Source organism: Myxocyprinus asiaticus, chromosome 20 (genome assembly GCF_019703515.2).
Source record: "Myxocyprinus asiaticus isolate MX2 ecotype Aquarium Trade chromosome 20, UBuf_Myxa_2, whole genome shotgun sequence".
Taxonomy (NCBI): domain Eukaryota; kingdom Metazoa; phylum Chordata; class Actinopteri; order Cypriniformes; family Catostomidae; genus Myxocyprinus; species Myxocyprinus asiaticus.
In genome coordinates, this window is record NC_059363.1 from 13267018 (window position 1) to 13279657 (window position 12640).

Consider the following 12640-nt stretch of genomic DNA (forward strand, 5'->3'; position numbering starts at 1 on the left):
GATGGGTAACAACCTCAGATGTTACAATGTGAATGACTGCATTCTCTTCATGTGTAAGAGGCCGCTTCTTGGCCAGAACAAGCTGCATTGCAGACCAGAGTTTTCAGAGTTTAAATACCCTGACTGGCACAATCTTTATTGTTGTTGTATGTTTTTTTCATTTAAACAATATGTTCTTTTATGCTTGACTCCCTATCCTCAGACCTACTTGGACCTTATTTGTACACTAAGCAGAAAAAATTAATATTTTCATGTGGTCAGGATTAATCATGTGGAGTAGTCATTATGGTAGGGATACATTTAACATCGGTCAGAGGTATTTTGTCATGTTTATTCTGTTGGTTCATGCATTTCATGTCTTTTATTTTGAAAAGTTTAGTTCCTGTTTCTGTCATGTGGTTCCATTGTCATGTGATTTCATGTTTCCCTCCAGGTTCATGTGTCTTGTTTTCATTGGTTTATTGTTTGATTATCTTGTTATCAGTTCTGTCTGTTCATTGGTTCCCTCATCTTTGTTTTACCTCTTGTCAATGTATTTAATCCCTCATGTTTACCATTGTCCTTTGTCAGATATTGTGTTTGTGTAGCGTATTCAAGTCAAGTCAAGTCTATGTCAAGTCGGTTATTTTTGTTATGGTTAGGATTCATGTTTTGAATATCACTTATGTAATAAACTGCACTTGGGTTCATCTTTACTTCATCGTCATCGTCTTCAACATCATCATTGCCAGCACCAACGTTACAGAACGTTACAGAATACCTGACCTACACAATATGAACCCAGCGGTCCGACTCCTACACCTACGTCAGGGGAGTCGTCCCCTAGAGGATTATGTGGAGGACTTCTGCACTCTGGCCTGCTGGGTGGACTTTAATGAAATAGCCCTCAAGGACATTTTCTGGGCAGTTTTGAGAGAGCCAGTTTCCTCCCTGATGCCTGGCGGTCGGAGTATTTATGACCTGGCTCAGTATATCGACCTATTGGTTCTACGTTCACTGTAGGGGAGGCAGATGCCAAGCCAGAGTTCCACGTCATGGCCGCCGAGCCAGAGTTCCACGTCATGGCCGCCGGGCCAGTGTCTCGCGTCATGGCCGCCGGGCCAGCATCCCGCGTCATGGCCGTCGAGCCAGAATTCCACGTCATGGTCGCTGAGCTAGCGTCATCTTTTGCCCCGGATCCTCAGCCTGCTTCATGCCATGTCACAGCCACGCCTGAGCCTGCTCCATGCCATGTCACAGCCACGCCTGAGCCTGCTCCATGCCATGTCACAGCCACGCCTGAGCCTGCTCCATGCCATGTCACAGCCACGCCTAAGTCTGCTCCATGCCATGTCACAGCCATGCCTAAGTCTGCTCCACACCATGTCATAGCCACATCTGAGCTATTAGACCTGGAGACGGTTCCTGCCCTTGTACCCACCCTTAGTTCTCCTGATCAGGCAAGGGGAACTTTCGACACTCTGACCCCGCCTAGACCCTCCGAGCCCTGGACTCTGCCTTGGCCTGTCGATCCCTCGACATCACCTTGGCTCTACGTTCCCTCGGCTCCACTGCGGTCCTTCAGCCTGTTGGCTCTACTGGGGTCCCTCATCCCTCCAGCTCCTCCTTGGTCAGTCAGAAACCTGGCTCCACCTTGGCTTTCCGATCTTCTGGCTACGCCTTGTCCCTCCGGTCCATCAGTTCCACCAGGGACCTCCTTCCCTATGGCTCCACCTTAGTTCTCAGTCCCACCGGCTCCACCTCAGTCTTCCAATCCCCCAGCTCTGCCTTGCTCCTCTGAGCCTCCAGTACCGCCTTGGTCCTCCCTCCCTCCGGCTCCACCCTGGCCCTTCGAGTCTTCGGCTACTCTCCGGGTATCCAGTTCTCCATGGCTCCGCCCCTCGAGCCTCTCACGGCTCCGCCTTCCATGGCTCCGCCCCTCGAGCCTCTCATGGCTCCACCCCCCACGCTCCACACCTTGCCAAGCCACATGTTTTATGTGTTTTATTCATGAGTTGGGGCGTCGGGACCTGCCCCTTAGTGGGGGGGGATATGTCATGTTTATTCTGTTGGTTCATGTATTTCATGTCTTTTATTTTGAAAAGTTTAGTTCCTGTTTCATGTCATGTGGTTCCCTTGTCATGTGATTTCATGTTTCCCTCCAGGTTCATGTGTCTTGTTTTCATTGGTTTATTGTTTGATTATCTTGTTATCAGTTCTGTCTGTTCATTGGTTCTCTCATCTTTGTTTTACCCCTTGTCCATGTATTTAAGCCCTCATGTTTACCATTGTCCTTTGTCAGGTATTGTATTTGCGTAGCATATTAAAGTCAAGTCTATGTCAAGTCGGTTATGTTTGTTATGGTTAGGATTTATGTTTTGGATATCACTTATGTAAATAAACTGCACTTGGGTTCATCTTCATCGTCATTGTTTTCATCATCGTCATTGCCAGCACCAACGTTACAGAACGTTACATATTTGGAGGGAAACTGGCTTCCACTGTGGTCTTTTCCTTTCTGTTGTTCAGCTAATTACAAATAACCCATGGCAACAAGTTGTTTCAGACAGCTTATGGCATTTTTATGAGATTTTATAATTAATGTTAAATAAGTTGCTATCTTGGAAAGCCCTGTAACAATTTTGTCAAATCATATTTAGCAGGTCTTGATCGATTCATATAAAATTACTTTGGAAATTAAGATAAATAGCTCAGCACAAATCAAAATGCTGTTAATTTTCAAAACAAATCATAAGAATACAATATAATACTGGAGGTATTTAGAACGCTCATTACAGATACAGGTTGCACTCAAGCAAAGCACAAATAAATGCAAGCGCTGTAATGAGATTGAGTAATTTCAGCGTGGGTAAGGCATCAGTTTATGACTCTGGCTGTGCTGGGGAGAACCATTAAGGAACAAATTCTCTCAAAGTAAGAAAATGAGTCATTCAGTGCAGAGTTATTGATTAAAATGGCCTCTTTGTATAAAATCAATGGCCAACCACAGTAAGATTTATTTGCTTCTAAATCAAATTAGTAGGATACAATGGGGCTAAAGGCCCCTCTTAAGGAGAGTGTGATGTTTTTCTATTCCCAAAGTGTATGGTGAAAATGACAGTGTTTTATGATTGTTAGAACAACACAATTTGTGTGAAAATGTAATGGAAATGGTAAAAGAAGCTTGTTTTGATTAAAAATCATGTAGATATAAAGACAGCTAAATTGGCCTTTTTCCTCACACTTTAAAAATAAATAATATGAATAAAAGGGGGGTTGTAGCCGTGTTTTACACTTCTTTGAGTTAAAAAATAATGTCTGTGATTATATAATGCAGGTGTCATAAAGGATATTTCTAAGTAATATAAGACTGAGCCATAGCCAAAGAAACGTGGCCTTTCCCACCTCACTGCTCCATTTTATCAACAAAAGAAAAGGAACAACAAAAGTTTTTCAAAGCGATGGTACTTATATGTGTCTTCATATTTTTGCCTCTGTCCTCTATAAAACTCATGTTGTGTGTGTGTGCAGGAGATAAAGAGTGGTAAGGCTCATCACCTGGGTTGTCATTATCTCAAACACCTGTTTCTTGTTGTAGTGATGGTGGAGGGAGTCATAAGAGCGCATGTGGCGTCAGAGAGAAAGAGAGAGAGAGAGAAAGAGAGAGACGCCTATGTGTGTTCAATAGAAGCCTTTACTCGTACTTGGCCACTGAGTGCCTTTTTGTTTCTGTTTTATGAACGACACTGAAGAGTAATAAACATACTCACGTTGACAGTTCGCTGCCTCCTGACTCCTTCATTACCCAGACAATGAACCTTCTACACTCTTGTATACATCAAGAGAAAAGAAACTCCAACATAATTCCAGGTTTCTCTGAGATGGATGTAGGACATGCATCAAGTCTTTTTCTCTGTGAACCTCAGTCATATTTGCACAGAGTAAAGGCATTTAATCCGCAGGCAGTGACCTGAAACAGTCTTTACTGCTTTTATAGTTTTTGTTGTCTCAGTTGTCAAGAACACTGTAGTTTCTGCTATTAATATTATATTACAAGGACAGAGATCCTCTACCTGTCAGTTTGTGGTGATGAGGAGTTTGCACAATAAAGAGCACAAGGCATTTACACATTAAAAAAAGAAAAGACACAAGGTATTTTTATACAATAGGGGTGGGGGAAAGAATCAATTCACAGATGCATTGCAATAGTTTCTCTATGATTCGACGTCGATCCACAAAAAATAATGTTTGGAAATTAAAATTAATTGTGAATAATCCTGGTTGCCTAGGGCCTCGACATTCCTGGGGGGTCTTGAAATATGATCTATAATAAATGTGCAGTTTGTACCTTCAATCTACACATTCAATCTACACTGGAAGCAAGCAGTGTGGCGCAACTTAATTAGATTGTGTTGATAAAATGAATACATGGAATACTTGTTAAAGTGAACTTTTTTTAAAATCTTTTGAAGTTTTTGAAACAATAAAAATTTTGACCAATTAAAGTGCTTTCTCCTAAAAAGAAAAGACCCTATTTTACTAAGATCCCAAATAACAGGTCCTAATTTGCTTGTGCAGTCTTTCAAATTGCATGTTGTGGGAATTGTTGTTGATTTATTAAAACAGCGCATATCAACACGATCACACGGGAAGACGGCATGTTGTTCCCGAGACCATTCACATAATGCAGACTCACTGACAAGCACAATCACCTATCAGATATTTTTGCATTGGCTCCAGCATATTTACCTTCCCTTGTGCTGCAACCAAAAGCGTGTTGTATCAGCAGTGTGGGAGACCTGGGTTCAGATCCCACGTTGAAAGTAACATAATCAGTGACGAATTTAACATTACATTTTTAGGTTTGGGGTTAGTTGATAATACCTGTGTATGACACTTCTCTTTAAATGTTTTAAGACCAATAGTGGATGTATTCTCCATTCTCAAAGTCTCAGTTTTACCACAATGACAACATGATGCATGGTGCAAATCACATTAATACCTGCCTTTCATTCATATTCATTTTCTCTCACAGTTTCTATTTCTGAAATGACTTTCAGATTTGATAAATAACTTTGCAGACTACATTAGTAGATCTGCTCAGACCTTTTTTGTGCATGCAATCAAGTGTGTTAGTTGTATACACGCAACCTTCAGTAAATCATGGCCAAAATGTATTCAGTGGTTCTACGGAACTTGCAATAAAATTTTTACACCGTCCCTGATTACCTTGCATGCTATTTTTTTCCTTTGGTCATTTCTTACCTCACATAGAGCACCAAGGGATCCAGAACCACCACTGGTGCCCCGTAGTAAAAAATAGGTGCTTTATAATATGTGCTGGATGCAAGTGTAATATGTGTGTTTGTGTGGAACAACTGCTTGCCAGCACATTCTGTCCTTGCAGGACAAAAAGAATAGTCCATCTTAAAGTACAAAGTATTAAAGTCACTGTATCCAAAATACATTCTTCCATGCTTGTCAATTCCCCAATGTCACAGCTGAATGTTACAAACTGACCAGTTCATTTAATTTTAATATTAAATGAACCAACTAACGTCAGTTGAAAACTAACGTCAGTTGCCAACTTTAACTGCGACTTCTACTAAAGAATTATCACATAAATCACAATCTCATAACTGAGATGTTCAAATGGAAAGCATCTAGTGGGAGATTTGGTCTGTCAAATTGTGTTCAACAATTTGACAAAGTGTTTCCACTTAATTACCAAACACCGCAGCTGTCTGACAAAACACAGAAAGACAAAAACTCCAACAAATGGAGGATGGGGGGTGAAGCCGAACAAAAGTTTGAAGAAAAAAAGTTTTAAACTTTAACAGAGCGAGCAAGGGTAGAGGGGAATTGTTGTGGTTTGAATGACAGATCCATTGAGATCACACACATTCCAAAAAAAACTAAATTCACAAAAACTGCCTTCTGTTAATGACTGTATGAGATACACAAACACAATAATTTATCATCTGCACTATAGCACCTTTCAAAGTGTGTGCACAAAGCAGATCGAGGCACAGTGAGGGTGTGAATAGAGAGAAGCAGGGACATTGATATCCATCCAAGTGTATGAAAAGGTAACAGCTGTAGAGATGAGGAATTCACCTCCAGAGGCAAAACACAGAAAATAATTTATTCTATGCCTCAAGAAACTTAAATTACAACACACGCACACAACATTATCTCTGTCTGTCTCTCATTTCAAACGAATAATCCAACTTCCTTTCCCACCATTTGTTACGTGACTCATTCACAGATATGCAGCATATTTAAAAGAGTTCAAGGTTTGCCCGATGTCTCTTAGGCGTTGCAAAACTTTAATGCTCTGACCTTTCTTTTGTGTCAGTAATTTCATTGCAATATGTTACATACATATATAACCCCTGCAAAGCAACTTTTGGCTTCACAGTTCTGCAATTTGATTCTAACTGCTATCTAAAGCTATAATTGGTGGTGTTTGCTACGGAAAGCATTACTATTACTATTGCTTACTGTTGGGATTGGAAAAATAACTGATCCAAAATATTAAACTTAAATTTAACTAACTAACTTGTAGCATTTACAAATGTTTTGCAATTGTATTTTGAATTGTAATCCTCCTGTGCAACAGAGACATCTGAATAAACAATTTAATTCAACCTTATGATCCAAAGAGCACTATGTTCAAATAAAATAAATAAATAAATAAATAAATAAATTAGGGATGCACCGATACCACTTATTTCTCTTCCCATCTCAGTATCGGCCGATACCGATCCCAAGCCGATACCAGTGTTGTTTTTTTGCATAATCAGTTTAGAATATCTTTATATTATTGTGTGGATCTAATTGGGAGTACTCTTAAATATGTAAAGAAACACAAACCTCTAACTACACATTATTTCAATATAAATCTGTAGCTTATTAAGAAACACTTCATTATTAACTAATATACAACAGTTAGTTTTGGTCCTCGAATCTGATTGGATGAGAGATGTTCTATGAGCACTGATGGTCTCACACCATCAGCACTCGGATGCTTCACTGTGTGTATCACTCCGCTTGTGTTTGTGCTGTTCTAAACTAAAGTGTAAGAGCAGTGCATATGTGTTAAGAGCTACTGTATGTGTGTCTCTTACATTACATATGTTACCCAGCAGGTGGTGAGCCAGTAATATGAACCAGTTAGGTGACTGAAGTGAATCCACGTCAGCCAGTGTTTACATACAACAGCGCTCCGTGATCACTTGTATTACTACTACACTATTAAATCTAGAAAATATCTTTAAACCGCTTTAAACGAACAACTTCAGCATTAAGGCTCATCATAGCTGAGAGACACAACAGACTGATTAATTACAGAACTCAAGGCGCTTACCTCTTACTGGAGTTTCCACATTGGAGAGAAAGTACTGTTCAAAATGGCAGAGGAGATTGTAGTTTCTATAGTGAATGACTCTTGCACACCGGCTACCGCGAATTAGGGAGAAATACCCCCGCTTGGACGGCTATATTTCCACTGAGAAAGCTGACCTTCAGAAAGCTGACAGCATCTCTGCTTGGGTGTGGCAACAGGTGATCACACATGCTCCATCTCTCTCTCTCTCTCTCTCTCTCTCTCTCTCTCTCTAACACACACACACATCCATCCTTGCTTATCCAATAACTTGTTAGAAACAGCACAAGCCGTGATACTATTTCTGAAGTGACATTTTTGAATTACTAATGAAGGCTTGGACGCATCATTTGGTTTGAACCAGCAACGTAAGAAAGTAGTTACATGCACAAATGCGTTTTTATGACTGTACTCAGTTTTTTCCAAATTTTTTACATTTACTTGTTCGGACTGCTGAGAGGATTATTGGTTGAACCCCCCCCCCCCCCCCTTCAAGAACTATACACTTTCAGAGTGAGGAAAAAGGCTGGAAAAATCACACTGGACTCTGCCCATTACCTTTTTGAACTGTTGACTTCTGGCCGATGCTTCAGAGCTCTAAGCACCAGTTTTTTCCCTCAGGCTATCCATCTCATGAACAGTTAAACTGCCCCATTGAGCAATAACTATGTGCCATTTCATTCCTCTGAAAAAAAAAAAAAAACAAAAAAAAAAAACATTTGCACTGTACATAACAGATAACAGATTTGTATTGGATTTGCACTACGTACAGTATGTGTGTATGTATGTATGTGTGTGTCTGTGTGTGTATGTACGTATGTGTATAATTATTATTATTTTTTTATTATTATCTACGTCTTGCTGCTGTTTTTGTATTGTTGTGCACTGGAAGCTCCTGTCACTAAGACAAATTCCTTGTATGTGTATGCATAATTGGCAATAAAGCTGATTCTGATTCTGATTCACTGAACTGTGGTATATAAGCAATATCACACTCGCAATCATGCTATATGGCCCTAAATCAGCACTACTGTGATTACCTACGGCCAAATCACAACAGTGCTTATGTAGGGCCATATCGCACTCTTGCTCGTGTGATATTGCTTAAGTATACTGGATTATGTAGCAGCAAAATTAACAGTAATTCCATTCTTCAAGTCTTCAGTAGAAAAGAAACCAGTGTTTTATTTTTGCCTTATTTTATTTATTTATTTTTATTTTTTTTTTCAAAAAATTATCAACTTGCATCTGGACTTTAAAGGATTCAGATATCATGTTTATTCTGTTGGTTCATGTTTTTCATGTCTTTTATTTAGAAAATCTAGTTCCTGTTTCATGTCATGTGGTCCCCTGGTCATGTGATTTCATGTTTCCCTTCATATTCATGTATCTTGTTTTCATTGGTTTATTGTCTAATTGTCTTATTATTAGTTCAGTCTTGTCATTGGTTATCTTTGTCATGTGTTCTCCCATGTCCAAGTATTTAACCCTCATGTTTGCCATTGTCCATTGTCAGGTATTGTTTGTGAATGTATTGTTGTTGGTTCTATGCTCATGTCATGTCATGTCATGTCATGTCATGTCATGTCATGTCATGTCATGTCATGTCATGTCATGTCATGTCATGTCATGTCATGTCATGTCAATGTTTTGTTTCATAGTCTTACCAAGTCATGTCAAGTTTAGTTAAGTCAAGTTCATGTTTATGTTTTGTTCATGTTTAGAGTTAAGGTTTCTGGATATCACGATTTATAATAAACTACACTTGGGTTTTACACTTGATCGTCGTCTTCATCTGCATTGTCATTGCCAGCGCCAGCCATCGTTACATCAGATCTCTTTTTTGTTCAATTTAGTTGTAAGACATCAGTCCACTTTTTATTCACACAGTTATTTTTTGGAACCCATTCAACTTGAATATTGTTATAAATTGTAAACAAATACTAATGATGACAATAATAATAATAAATTGTTATTCATATTATTATTATTGAATTTTAATTTTAAATACAACAGTAATGTATTTAAATTGTGCACTTTTTAAACCCTAACACTTTTATTTAGACATTCTAAACTCTCCAGGAAGTCCTGTATGTGTCTGTTTGTAGGCAAGTTCACAGTAGTTTAATTTGCCTCTTATTCAAATTTGGGTAAAATGCACCTCCAGTGCTGTTCTAAATGAATGTTATAAGTGAACCGAACTATTGAGCATCTACATCTGAGATGCTGTTCTTGAGTAGCGCTCAAATATTGCACACCGCTGTGAAGGCTAAATATAGCCGCGAATGCATCACCAGCCTGTGCGTGAGTTTGTGTCAACAGAGCAGTACCACTCACTAACGTGCTGGCACTGTGCATACTATATATTTACTTATTAATCACAGCCTTTTGTGATTCACAGAGCTATCGCACGTCTTCAAGTGGCTTCAAATAAAATGCATGAGTCATATAAACTGCTTTATTTGTGTTTTTATGGTTCTTTTATGTCATTTTTGGAGCTTGACAGTAACGAACATGACTAACACACAAAGCTTCAGTATCGGAGTTGATACCGATCCAGGTATCAGATCGGTGCATCCCTAAAATAAATTATACCTCAGGAAGTGTATACAAGACTTTTTAATACCTTTAATGGCCTTCATTTTCACCAAATAAATTTAACACTTTTGAATATTTTTAATGACCCGCTGATACCCTGTTATAATTTATCCCAAGAACTTTTTTTCTTAAGAAAATTGGTATCCTGCCACGAATCATAAAATGCAGCTCGACTATCATCGAGACGTCAAACTGATCACTCTGTGAATTTAGTGAAAGTAGATCGAAAGTTCTTCAGTTGAAATCGGCCTGTGCTTCCTGAAATTGAAACCACAGCTGTAAGTGTTGTTGAACGTATTGGCACATGTGAGCTCCAGTTTTCAGGTGAAATGTCCACAGATTGGCACCAAAAGTGAGTTGTAAAGTGAGATGTTTTGGTTGAAATCATGTAATACAGTCAACAGAAATACATATTTTATGACCCATATGCCCAAATCCAAACTCTTACCCTAAATTTAACCATCAGTGCAGTAAAAATTTAATCTGAATCATGCCCATCCTTGGTTATTGAATGCAATTACTTGCTGGTTTCCATATGAGCTGAACCCATGTCACACAATGCGCTTTCAGTAGCACTAGCTCCACAGGAAAAGGTAAACATCTGAAATGATGTAAAGATGTCTGATGGAAGATGCTGCTTGTTAGTAACTAAACAGCATAGGGTTGATGTCAGGGTCTTGGAACATTCGGTAGCAATATGTTGACTTCCTGTGTGATCATGTGGGAGACTCAAGGGTGAGCCACTATGCAACCACCTAGAACACCTTCCCAACTATATAGCAACACTCTGGCAACATGGGGGCGAGTTTTACACAGGCAAGCAGCACTCACATTTTCTTATAAAACTGGGTTTGTACTTTTTTCATGTTATCTGGCTTAGCAACATTAAACAGTAAATAATGAGCCCTGATCTATGCAAACGGCTGAATTACAGTCATGTAAGTTACAGGCAGAATTACACTTGCTTCCAAGTGTTTGGAAGCATTTAGCAGCATCAAGTAAACACCATTTTTCAACCCACTGTCTTCAATGGTATTTACATGCAGGCCGACATTTCAATGTGATTATTCTCGCGCTGTTAGGAAAGCATTCCTGGCACATGCTCGACAGCGCATTTCCTGTTTAAGCCAAAAGTGTAGCAAGTGTGACCATCATAGATAAACCAAAATGATTCCCCTCTTTCCATAATTACCCATTTTTACAGTGATGACAATTTTTTATGGAGATATAGTGGCAGTGGTGACAGTGTGTATGTGCGTGCTGTAATGTCTTTGGGCATAAACGTCCTCCTGACATACATATGAGGTTTCTGCATTGTGATTGACTGAGCAGCATGAGGACAGTACTGAATGTGGCCTTGGGACAACAGGGCAAAACTGTGGCGTTATGCATGTATTTTAGTGATAAAGGCCTGCTTATGAGTGAACCCAATCAACCAGAGAAAATCAAATGAGTTTACGGCTTCTCAGAGAAATGGGAATTCACAGAGTGCATCCCCAAACAGCTGTTTAGCATGGCTGGGAAGAAGAGCAAGTGCAAGAATGCAAAGTCCTTAATCTAGCATGAAGAAAGATAATTGCTCTGTTCCAAAACTTAAGAGTGCTATTTGTGTGACGTGCAATATTTGTTGTGTTCCAAATCAGTCACTTATGAGGTTCCATGACAGTTAAACACATGCAGATGCAGTTCACACCGCCAGTGACTTGCAGCAACAGTGCAACCTGATCTCATTCATTCTCGATGAATACTGCCAAATTTAGGCAACAAAAGTGACAGCGACCATTACGACACGATATGGACTGTTGAGAGAAGTTAAAATTTATGCAAATGACAAGCGACTTTCGACAGAAACTACCAATGGGAGTGAAGTCAGTGGAGATCACGTCATCCGTCTCCTGTAAGATACTGGAGTCGAGTACAGGCAAGGTGGAAAGTTAAGTGGTTTCAATATTCATATAATACTGTTCATGGATATGATAAAAAATTATGCATAGAAAACCATGTTAGAAATTATCATCTTTCTGAATGAGTTTAAACTTTTCATGAGAATTCCTGATTTCTGGTTTATTATTACTTGTGAAATTAGAATGATATCTTGTAATTTAATGGCAACTCAGAATTTTAGAATTTCAGTTTCAGTTTTTCAGTTTTTATAAAGTATGTTTTTTTGGGGGGGGCGGGTTCTCTATAGGAGTACGTCGTATGTTTTTGTATGAGCCAACTCGTGCAATTTATCATGAATTCATCATCTTATGGCCAGATCTGCAGCCCAACAATAACTTTAGAGCAACGACCACCAATTGGCCAATTAGCAATGAGATATGGCAATCACTGTCATGATGTCTCGTGGTCCGGATGGAACCAATCCGAGGTCTGGACCTGGACCTTGAGACATCATGACAACAGTTGCCATATCTCATTGTTTCTACACTTTAGGTTAGCAGCGTGACAAAATAACGGAGCTGCATACACCGCAAGCATTCCAGGGCGTAGATAGCACTAATCTTTCAGCGCTATACATTTGAATATTTTTCTCTAGCACCAAACATACTTCAGTTAAGCCCTTTCGCGCTCTGCATGCGTTGCTTCTCTTCCCCAGACCGCGACATGAGGCGCCACGTAGTAGAGCTGCAGTCGCGTTGTTTTAACAACAGTAGACCATAGAAGAGAAATACA

General features: G+C 39.4%; 1 protein-coding gene across 2 annotated transcripts in view; it reads right to left on the bottom strand.

Moving 5' to 3' along the window:
* LOC127411034 (muscarinic acetylcholine receptor M3-like) overlaps positions 1 to 12640 on the bottom strand; it is a 181801-nt gene that overhangs the window by 91317 nt on the left and 77844 nt on the right. The gene's annotated exons all lie outside the window — the stretch shown is intronic.